Genomic DNA, 12980 nt, shown 5'->3' on the forward strand with positions numbered 1-12980 from the left:
TTAACTTCCTTCCCAACTTTAATTTACTCTCAAGCATAAGAGCCCTGATTTTTTTTTTCCTGTAGGTTAATAAATAAATTAAAAGATCTTTTTTTCTTTCATTTTCTCATTTTCCCTTTGGGACACCAGGTTTTTTATGATAATATTTGGAAAGAAAAAGTTAAGGGCTTTTTGTAGAAAATATATTAATTCTTACAAATAGGAAAATAGTAGCATAACCTACAAACAGCTGATAGAGTCTTCAGGATGGCTGAACAAACCATTGAAAGTTGTGTTTTAAGGAATGCTTCCCAGAACCATGTCACAGAGTTTTGTCACAAAGATATTACTCTCTCTTCTATGATCAGAAAGCCCCTAGATGATATTCCTACCAAGTGCCATAGTAGGAAGCTAAGATATATAAGGTGGCCAGTTCCTAGTTAAAAACTAGGTGTGGTTTTTCTGGCCTGACCACAGGCAATTACAAAGGCTTCACCTGAGAGTCCTGTGAAAAAGCTGAGTGGTTCACACCAGGCTTGGTGCACAGCCCCAACTCCAAGTTCTATAAAACTGTTAAGAGTCTTTTGTCTGGGGTCCCTTCACAGATAAACAACCCATGAATGCTCTGATCCATCTGACCCTCGACCTGTCCACAGGGCAAAATGGAAAAGAGGGAGCCAGCACTTTCTCCAGCTTTAGACCCTTGCTTATGTTTTCTCAGTAAGTGATAAAAAGACTTAATTCTCATTTTTGACTTGTGGATCTAATTGGTTCCTCTGACACCTGATAGCTCAGCTTGCTCTCTCCCGGCTCAGCTGAGCTCCTGACAATATGGAAATCACCAAAAAAGGAACCTGTTAGTGCAGAACTGTGTAATACTAATTACGTTCTGTTACCAGCACAATGACTGACTCAAATCTAGCCTCTCAGCACTCATGAAACAGACGTCTGAACACTGAGACATCCACTAATGCTGACCCTGAAACCCCTAAAACCTGAACACCGCTGGTGAATTGAAACAAAACCCACAGCAGACGTCTGGCCTCTGCATCACGTTCACTTTCCAGATCTTGTGACTACATCTGATTGGCTAAGCCTCCAACGCACCAGACTCCTAATTCCAAAATAGTCTTGGAAATGTAGTTTCTACATTAAATTGCAGGGTAAAACATTAGGAAGAGAATGGAATAGATACAACAAAACCTATCCAGCACAGTCAAATTGTTGCTGATAACATCCTCACAAAAACATTTTTCACATTTAATCTTCAAAATAATATTGCCTGACTGAAAAAATGATTTCCAAAGTAATGAAATTGCACTCAATGTTTCAACCCTGAGTGAAGATTATTCCTCACTTAATTCAATCAAAATCCTATCTACACTTATAACGTACTATAGATAATTTACGCTGTGGAACATACTAATGGAATGAGGTAAAAGCTCTTGCCATGACAAACTCTTTCAACTTTCACTTCATTTTTGAGAATAATCTCATTCAACTTAAAAATCCAAGTTGAAAAAAAAATTGTTGTTACTTTAAAAATGTTCTACTCTATTCTGGTTCATGTTCCTTGGGGGTAAATTCAGTCATAATTTTTGTCATTTCCTTTTATGTGATATATCTTCCTTACTATGCTCAAAGTTATTTTGAAAATGTCTTCTTTATATTTTCTTTATATCTGTGATGTGTTCAAATGTGGTTTTCTATAGATTTATCATACTGGCTGTTTTTTCACTACAGTTCTTGGACCTGAGGATTGAATTTCCAAAAACTTTGTGCACCCCCCAAAAAACAAAACACATTAACCAAAAACAATATTTCTTTTCTTTCCTTCTAGGATTGTAATTACACTTATGCTTACTATAACTCCACATTGAGGCTCTGCTTATTTTTATACAATTTTTTTTTTCTGTGGGATTCCATTGATACACCTATTTTCAGGTTGGGTAATATATACATACCTGTCTTCAAAGTCAAGGATATTTTTATTGTTACAAAGTATATAGTAATTTTTTTTAAATTTCAGTTTCTATAGATATTTTTTCAGTTTGCGTATTTACATTTGATTCTTTTGTAGAGATTACATATCTCTGCTGAAATTCTCCAACTTTTCATTCATTATATCCATCTTCATTTGAATCATGCAAAAATACTTTTAACAATCATTAGATTGTTAGAGTACTTTAATTAGATTAGATTAGAGTATTTTAATTTAATTGCTAATTCTAATAAAAATGCTGTTATTTTTTCTACTTCTGTTGATTGTTTTCCTCTTTTTATTATGGGTCATATTTCCCACTTTATGGCAATTGCATATTTTTAATCTTGTATATTTTCATGATGTATAGGTAAGAATTCTGGATTCTGTTATCTTTGTTGAAAAGTGTTAGGCTTATTCAGACAGGCTGCAAAATTTCTAGTACATCAACTTAATGCTGCAAGGTCTTTCTTTGGGGCATTATCCAATAGTATAACCATTTTAATTTTGCCTTTAGGCCTAGGATGCACCTCCTTCTGAGATGTGCTTCTCTTAAAGTTAGATTGTCTGGAGTTTCAAGAATAAGTCCAAGGTGTTCATCAAATCCCTCTAAATTGGCAGTAATTGAAATTCAGACTCTCTTTCTCAAACTCTCCGCAGCTATTAAATTTATACATATCACTTTTAGCCTGCAAGGTGTTAATTTCTGCTATATTCCGTAAAGTCTCACTTGGTAAATGTATGATTTGAAAACCAGCAAATTTGAATTGAGTGTGACATGTTTTCATTTCTGAGTGGCTTCCTCTTTTCTGGCACCTTCCCTGTGTTTCTCAGCAGTTTTGTCAGCTCTGATTCCAACTTCTGAATCCTTCATCTGATGAAGCTGCATCTTTGTCCTGTATTCTTATCTCCTGTGTTCCATATGAATTGAGGAGCTCTCTGAAGTAATATGCCAGTTAAACATGGAGTCCCCCTAGTTTTCTCTGCTCATTTGAAATGATATAACCTCTCTAATTTTCTGCCTGTTTTTGTTTGCTTTCCTATGCCCTCAAATTTTTGTTTAATTTAACCTGAAGTTTATAAGTGTTGTCAAGAAGAGAGATAGTTTGGTGTAATTTGGGTTTGTTTTTTTTTTTCTTTATTTATAAAAGAGAACAATTTTTTAAAAACCTTCTAATAATACTGGACATATCTCATTAATGATATTTGTCAATGTTTCAGCTACTATATATCTTATATTATCATAAAAAAGATAAAGATGATAGAATGTCGATATTAATGAAATATAGGAAAGTCTAGGGTACCTCTTTCAATGATAAATCTTCAGATTTCTGAAACCTACAAAAGAATATCATTTTTCTTCTACCTTTAAAATATATAAATTATGCTCTGATTTGCACAAAAATAAATACTCATTTTGCTCACTTAAAATATACATGCAAATGATTTTCATTTTTAATGAATAGTGTGTTTTGTTTTCAAAAGGAATCATTCTAGTATGATTAAAATGTTAGTTTATAAAATATAACATGATAAAAATGAATTTAAATTTTTTTGGAGGCAGCAAGACAAAGAGACAAACACTCATTAGATGTTAAGTTGTTTGCTAATTATTATATCTTTCTGGTGTTTGTTTTCATCTAAAAAATGGAAATTTTCTTAAGATTATTGTGAGACAGCACTAGGATATTAAGTGCCTTTTTATTGCATGTCACCAAGTATATCCTTCATAAATAAATTTTAACCTTTTCCTAATTAAGTCAGAATCATTTATAGGAATATACAAAATCATATTGCATGACTAAAACTGTATGAGTTTATGTGTGTTTAAAAATAACCATTCTATAATTCTTGCTTGAAATTTTTTTAAACCATATTTTCTATTAATTAACATGGCACTGTTTGACCCTTGGTAGTTCTTTGAATTATTACTTTGTTTTCAGAATAAGAATTTGTACATGACTAATGCAATAAACAAGCTGACTTCAGCCAGATTTTAAAAAATTGCTCACTTAAGAATCTTTTGTTTATCGGGCGCCTGGGTGGCTCAATGGGTTGAAGCCTCTGCCTTCAGCTTAGGTCATGATCCCCGAGTCCTAGGATTGAGCCCTGCATTGGGCTCTCTGCTGAGCAGGGAACCTGCTTTCTCCTTTCTCTCTCTCTGCCTGTTTGTGATCTCTGTCTGTCAAATAAATAAATAAATTCTTTAAAAAAAAAGGAATCTTTTGTTTATCATTATAACATTCCTTATGAAAAATACATTAGTATTTTAACTGACAGTTAAGAAATAAATATTCTCTCTATTGCTTTAATTCATCTCAAAGTTTTTGATCCATTTCACTATCTATAAATATTTAGATTTCTAGTGACCTCTTTCTTCCAATAATTTATTGTTTATATATCATAAACTGTTCTATTATCTACCATTATGAAACAGATATGCATACTTTTTTCAAGAGTTAACTGAGTCAGTTTGTACTAATCAATACCCATCATATTAATCATTGTCAAAAAAGAACAGTATTAAATCCAAGAGCAGTGTAATTTATTTGAAAGAGCCTAGAAATATGAATTAACTAGCACTGATTGTTTCTGATTTTTCTGCCAATTCAATTGAAGAATATTAAATTTATCAAAATCTTTTATAAGATGTAAAGAAACTTTTATGTTTGGTGACATTAAGTGATTTGCTCAATTACCTAATGGAAGTTGTGCAACCAGGTTTTAAATCCAAACCTGTCTATGAAATCTGTTACTAAAAAAAAATCTTTTAAAAGGTATATAATAAAACAAAAAAAACTCACAAAAAACAAAAACCCCCTTCAAGCTCATGCATCCTATTCATCTAACTATTGCCCAAAGTTCCTAAGCAAAGACTACTGAGAAGATCCAACTCTTTCTCTGTTGTTCTATCCTCCACTTCCATTTTTTAATCTACTATAAAAAGGTTTACAGTCATACTTCTCTAGGATTACTGATCTCTCCAGTTCTAATTGTTAGTCCATATTTAACATCTAAGATATTTTTATCTGTTACAGAAAACAAACAAACAAACAAACTAAAAACATTACTTACTTCAGGTTATACTAATCATTTTTGTAATTTTTTAAAATTTGTATTTTCTAGTCCCTCTCCACACTCCCCATGCCTACTTAACAAGGAGTTTGGAGTCAAATAGCTGCTGTTGTAAGTGAAGTAACACAATAGAGGTAGAGGTAGGTAGGTAGGTAGGTAGGTCAGTCAGAGGTAGGCCCTGTTGATATTTTGGCTTGTTCCTCCAACTGAATGCTGGTTGCCACAATTCCAGATAACATATCCATATTCAACTCCAGAACAGATCACATTAAGTTTGTATGTTATCCCTTTATTCAAGTATGCAAAACCTCTCTCATGAAAACTCCCCAAACAATTTTCTTTTATATCTCATTGACCACAGCTGGGTTATATGGTCATTCATTGCTTCACTAGAGAACAGGATTCTAATTTTGTCCTATATCCTCAAACTAAGATTCCCTTAGCAAAGAAGAAGGTGGGCAAATGTTATTAGGTAGACAGTTACAGAATCTTCTCTACAATAAAATTATTTTTAGACTTTATCTTATTAATATTTGTTTACATTATTGAAAATCTCTCATTTTATGTGCTATGATCCCAGATTCTCCTTCCTTCCACTTCTCTGTTTGTTCTTTATAATTTGCATTGTATTCTTTTTTTTTTTTTGAAGATTTTATTTATTTATTTGACAGAGAGAGAGGGAACATAAGCAGGGGGAGTGGAAGAGGGAGAAGCAGGCGCCTCACTGAGTAGGCAGCCTGATGCGGGGCTCTATCCCAGGACCCTGGGATCATGACCTGAGCTGAAGGCAGATGCCTAATGACTAACCCACCCGGACCCCCCTTTGCATTGTATTCTTATTTCTTTTTCAAATCTAATGTATTTCCTCTTCAAAAATTCAATCTTAGATTCTCTTCTAATTAATCACAGGAAGTTTCAATGGTTCCATTTTCGTATGCTCGATTTCTAATATTTGTATTTCCAGTTCACTCTCTTCCATTCATTACTTCCATTAGACTCTGGTAAGAACATCTGCTGACATGGGCCCCAGGCTAAAGAGGCCCACCCCTCCCTCTTTCTTTCTCTCTCTTTCTCTCTCTCTCTCACACATGCACACACACTCACACACTACAGCACACAGAATCAAGAGTAAAGAATAAAATATTTCTTTCCATTCGTTGCTAAGTAATGGAAACAAATGCTGACTGCTTAAGAATGCCGTGGGGAGAGCTAGGGTACACCACTGCCACTATTGGAGACAGATACTGCTTCAGAGTTCAGGGAGAATTTAATTGGCAAAAGTGAAAAGATATTTAATTTACCTTTTCAAGTCTTTCCACTTAGACTGCAAGAATTCAGTGATACTTGTATAATAAAGTATTGTTCTCCAACAGTGCGAAGTATCAATTTCCTTGTTTCTCCTTCTTTTCACATCTTGGATCCAGTGGCATTCTGTTAACATTATATTTACAACCATTGACAGTGATGGCTGCGAAAGGTTTTAGAATATTAAATAATTACTATCAGTATAGCTAGATACCTAGTTAAATTCACACAGCATATTTGAAGAGTGATACCAATACATTTTTTGACAATTGGATAATATTGAATTAGAATATTAGAATATTGAACTAGAATTATGAATAATTATATATTCAATAAATATGTAATATAATACAATCATATTTTTCAAATAAATAACTAAAATTTTAATGCTATTTAATCAACTTAAAATATTATCTTCGGAATTATGTTCATGGCTCTAAGAGAGATGGTAATGAAAAATGAGTTTTTCAGCAGCAACCAAATTTGGACTAAAAGTCCAGAATCTCTTTCTTTATCTAGCAATATGTAGTTTATATTTGTCACTGTGAGACATAGGATCAACAAACAGCTATTACACTTTTTACAACAAATTGAAGATTACGTAGAATATTTTCTGACTTGTCTGTATTTTGAATATCTTTCTGGCCACATTATTATCTTAACTTGTAGCTATTCTCAAACACTCAGTGAGAATACTGATTAATTATTGTTGATGCAATAGCATTTACTTTAAACAAGACGCTACTAAATTAAATAATTTAGAGAATAATGGTGCCCTTCATAATAAAATATATATATATACTTATACATATATTTTCAGATATGGGTGGATAGGGACAAATGGATGAAGTTGGTGAAAGGTTACAAACTTCTAGTTATATGATAAGTAATTTGAGGACTCATGTACAGTATGATGACTATAATTAACAACACTGTATTGTATATATGAAAGTTGCTAAGAAAGTAAATCTTAAATGTTCTTACCACATATATATATGTGTATTGTTGGATGTGTTAAGTAGCCTTACTGTGGTCATCATTTTGTAATATATAAGCACATTAAATTGTCACACTATGCTTCTTAAGCTTATACAATTTATATGTTTATTATATCTTAATAAGGTAGGAAAAAATTCCTTTGCCCCTTCACAAGTTTGCGGGCTTTTGGTTATGTAACCAAAGATTACAATATATTCCTCCTATTTTTCTGTTGTGAAGATGTGGTTGCCAAGGCAGGAGGATATAACATATATGATTTATTTTTTAGTTCGATTTGTAAATTTTTAGTTAGCATGTTATAGTTAGACCTCTGTTTGGATTTTTGCTCCACATGAAAGTACAGACAAACACATTTCCTAAAGAATGTCCCTCTTACAAAACATAAACATAAAAGTGAGTTTATGTTCTTCCTTTCCAAACTTGCTTTTCCTTTTATGTATCTTAACTCAGTGAATGGGACCATGATTCACCTAGTTGACTAAGTCTGAAACACTGGATTCATTTGAGTGGTGCACCATTTATCATGCCTTCTCACTGATTCAAAGACATTGCTCCAACAGTTTTCCCTTCTCACTCTCCTACATCTTAATTTTTTTTATTATCCACTTTATCACTCTCATCGGTACAAAAGCGTGGTTCTTTTTCATATTCTACTGGAAAGAAGCCTTTCTCCTGACTGCACTTCCTTGTTTTAGGTATCACTCCATTACTTTGCTCCCTATTGCAATAAATCTTCTTGAAAGAATCATTTGTCTTTCCTGACATGAATTCTTCTCTTCCCAACACCTCTTAACCTTATCACCATTTACTTGTTCTTGTTTTTTGCTTCTCTACTGTTACTTTCAAATATATTATCAATTTCTGTCTATTATGTTGATTGCATTTATTTTTATTTCATTGACAAATTATAGTTTCCATGCTGTCAGGGATATTTTCCCTGGATATATTGTCCAGTGATCATCAACAGGGTCTATAAAGTTGACCAGCACAAGTATGAGCTCAATAGATATTTGTGGAAGGAATTGATAAAGAATTCTTGACTATTACCTTTCCCTCAGCATCAGCCTGTACCTAATAGCCAATATAAGCTTTATATATTCTTGATTCAATCCACTCTATTTTTTTACTTTTATGTCAATCTACTATTACTTAAAAAAAAAAGTTTATTTAAAAACTATTTCTTCTTCTTTTTTTAAAAAAAAACTATTTCTTCTTTATGGCTAATCCTAACTATCCTCTTTCTAAGAGCCTTTTCCATTTCACAATCATAATTAAAAGTTCTTTTTTCTATCTTCCAGGACATCTTGCTTATATTCCTGGATCTCTGTAAATGTTATTTACTGTCGATGTTTTTTCATTTCTTCACTTTGCAATTCCCACCACATTTTACTATTTGGCAAATGAGGAAAAACTGGACTATACTTAATAGTTAAAGTGGGACTTGATTTTTATCTTACTGATAGAAATGGAATAAATATACCCTCTTCGGTAATATATTAGTCCTGATAAATTAGTAAAATTTTCTCAACCTGAATAGACATTCATGAAACCATCCCTGGTCATTTTTAAAAACACAACAATCAAAAACATGAAAGGTATTCAAGTGTAAATCTTAATTTAGTTTTAAAAATGTGTGGAGAAGCAAGCTATCTTTGGAAAACAGTAGAAATCTGACAAGATAAACTCTTGGAGATAGCACGGAATTCCCTTCAGTAGATTTGATCGTAGCTTTCCTCTGGTAGTTTTAAACCAGGCTTGGGCTGTTTTAACTTAGCATATGTACGTAGATAGATAGATAGATGAATGGATAGATAGATAGATAGATAGATAGATATAAACAAATAAAAATTAATAAATTTCAATCAGTCTAGTAGAATGTTTAAAATCTCAAATCTTCACCAGAAATTCCACACCCTCCTCATGGTAGACTTTTAACTTGGGGAACTTGAACTTGGGAGAGATACAAATTGATCTTGTATCCTCTATGTCCTCACTCTTTTCAGAATAGTTACTTCAGGGTTGGAAAAAGGAAAGACAGAAAGGGAAGGCACGGTTGTCTTATATACTTACACTATGTTTGCCCTGGAGAGGTTTCCCTATTATGCCCTGCTTTGGTCAAGTAATATCAGCCCCTTAGCTAAATCAACTTAACATAGCAAATTCTTCTCAAGTGGGGTCTGGCTTAGTAGTTTTTCCAATAATTTTAATAGTTCTTTGCATAGAATAAAAAAAAAAAAGAGCATTCCACTTAATGATGCAAACTACTAGGATAGAGTAGAAGTTACATTTGTCTTTTCTCTAAGGATACTGGGCTGAATTCCCTTCTAAGCCTACTTTCATAAATTCATCCCTTAGGCTAACAATGGGTTTATATTTCCCCTTGTTTTGTGTGAAATATATGAATCTGTCCAGAGGAATTTCTACTATTATGGTGAAAGCATTAGAATGGGCTGACAGAAATGACAGTGAATATCTACACAACATTCCCATTATGTAGCCTATCTAAAACACCATCTTGCTCTCTCCAGGGGCCTTCTAGTATAGAAAGGAGGTAGAAATGAAATCATGTTCCACGGATTAGGCTGCCTGTCAGACAAGTCAGAAGGAATTGAAATATATGAAATAGATTTAAAATACTTGTATACATGCTTGAGAAATAAAAAATGAACTAAAATATGTAAGAATAGTGTAAAAATGACAAAATTATTAAAACTTTTTAGAAAACAAAATGTAATTTTAAAATTACAAACCCTTGAACAACTTGAACAGAATATTAAACAAAGATTAAAGGGAATTAGTAAACTGAAAAATAGATATGAAATTTAATACATATGAAAATAGATATGAAATTTATGAAATTTAATACAAATTTTCAAGGAGAGCAAAAATTTGAAACAGACACTATGGAGAATTGAAGATAGAATGAGATATGTCATAGTATTTTAAAGATTTTATTTATTTATTTGACAGACAGAGATCACAAGTAGGCAGAGAAGCAGGCAGGGTGGCGGTGGGGGGGGGGGCTCTCTCTCAGAGCAGAGAGCCCAATGCGGGGCTTGATCCCAGGACCCTGGGACCATGACCTGAGCTGAAGTCAGAGGCTTTAACCCACTGAGCCACCCAGGCTCCCCTGTCATAATATTTTAATTCAGATTCCAGATAATGGGAAGAAAGTGTGTAGAGAAACAGAATACCTATCTAAATAATATATAAAAATATAAATATAAACATACATTTACTAAGAAAGAGCTATCAACCATCACTTAAATATTTTCTGATTACAAAAAATTGTTTCACACCAACATAACCAAGCAAAAGGAAACAGGAATACACAGTATCCATGACTGATTAAGCATAAACTCTTATAGACAATGCCCAGAACAAGAAAAGGCCAGGGAGATATATTACATCATTCTACCATCCTGCTGCTACATAAGGAAAAGAGAAGTGTACAGAGCCAAGTTCTTCCAGTTTTCATATGGTGATGAAGTCTTAAAGAGAAGGATTAGTTATTATTTCTTCAGGCAACAGAAAAACTTAAGAATATAGAAAAATATGTATCTATTTATATCTTACATGTATCTAATATATAAAATATGTTTTTACACACATACATATATATGCAGGCAAATAAAATACTTGTTCTGTAACAATAAATTGCTAAAAACATGAAGGTCTAAAAACCAAATAAATTAATCCAAAGTACTTACATTCTGTGAAGTCTCAAAACCATTCACTGTCCCTCTTTTTGAAGCTATAGCCATTTGCAGCAGCACTCAGTCTTCCTATTTCCTTTCATAATTACTTAAGTACTTAAGTACTATTCTAAAACTGAGCTTGACCCCAAAGGCAAATTGACCAATTTGCTCTTTTCCTTTTTCCAAGTTTACATCATGGAAAATGCCTCTCAGTGGGGATTTGGTACTGAAGAGCAAACACATACATATGTATGACTAATTTGATGAAGAGGCAGAAATCATCACAAAAGCTATTGTTATTAGATTGACAAAATAGAGTTTAAAGGAGAATTTCTTCACATGTACCTTTTAAAAGTGCATGTTTGGATTTTTTTAGTTGTGGCTTAATTTTATTATTGTTGTTTTATTACCTACGAGCGCGGAACTAGGAAAATAAAGAGCAAGACCTGATTTGATTTTGCCATATATATTGATAATACAATCTGATCAGTTTAATCCTCAAAGTTATTAAAGATGTGAAAAAAAAAGGCACTTTCTTTTGAAAAGATGAACATTTACAAAAAGACATCATGTTAGGAATACCATCCAATGCCTTAGACTGTGCAGAGCAGAAAGATTTCCCGTTGGTTACAAGTTTCCTGAAGGGCATAGTCCCCTATGCCTAAAAGTGTGTTTCAAAGTAACGAAAGACATTGTATCCTTAGAAAAAGTTAAACTCAACCTCCCAAACTAATTATCATCTTTCACATTAACATTTTTTTGCTAACCCTAGCATCTCAATGACTTAGGTTAACAGGAACTTCTGAATTACACAAAAAAAGGAAAGAGAGAAAAAAGTATTATCTCACAGCATTCAAGGTCATAATGCTGTACAGGATACCTGGGGTTAGAAATCCAGTCTATTGGTTTTTGCATTAACAAGGTATTGTGCTTCCCAACATAGTTTTTGTTTTTGTTTTTGTTTTATCCCCTCTTGGGCACAGGGCTTACAGGTGTGAATCCATAAACGTTATCTTTTTAAGGAAGATTTTCTTTTCTTTTTTCTTCAAGGCATGGGAATGAAAAGTATTACCTCTTAATGTACTTAATAGTGAAAATTTTAGTGAACTTTTTTATACCTTCGCTAACTTTCAGAAAAGCTTTTCTCAAAGGCATTGAAACTCAAGGTGAATTTAATTTTTCATTTGTGTAATAAAATAATAATAGTACTAAATGCCACAGAAAGTTATTACTTAATATTAGGCAACCAGACATTTCTTTTTTTTTAATTTGTTCATTTATTTTAGAGAGAGAGAGCACACGCACAAACAGGGGAGGGCCAGAGGGAGAGGGAGAGAGAGAATCCTAAGCCAACTCTGCGCTTGGAGCATGGAGCCTGACTTGGGACTCAATCCCACGATTCTGAGATCATGATCCGAGCTGGAACCAAGAGTCACAGACAACTCACTGAGCCACCAAGGTGTCCCCAAACATTTTTTAGTATAAATTACTTTTATCTATACACGGAAATTTTATTTCTATTATTTTCAAATAATCTGAGAAGCATCAGGGATATAACATTGTGAAAATGAACAATGAATTTCAACATACCTTAATTACTATGCATATTAATACAGTCCTTTTCCCTGTATTTTTAGCTGCTATATATAGCTGTTAGGTGATGGAGATGTTTATGTACATATTAAAGTACATACTTTCTGGGTAAGTGCTTCAATTCAATATAAAGTCATTTTTACAAAATTTATTAAATTATTTTAGATTTTATTTTTAAAATATGCATAACTTACATAGAGGTAGCAAATTGATAATCCTTTTGGCTTTTAGTTTTTTGGCAATCATAGCAATTTTTTCTTTCTTTCTTTCTTTCTTCTTTCTTTTTTTTTTGTCCTGGCTTTCCACTCCCAGTCTCTTCTCCACTATCTATCATACCAATTCATCTTGAC

The sequence above is a fragment of the Martes martes genome, assembly GCF_963455335.1.
Source record: "Martes martes genome assembly, chromosome: 3".
In the NCBI taxonomy this organism is placed as follows: Eukaryota; Metazoa; Chordata; class Mammalia; order Carnivora; family Mustelidae; genus Martes; species Martes martes.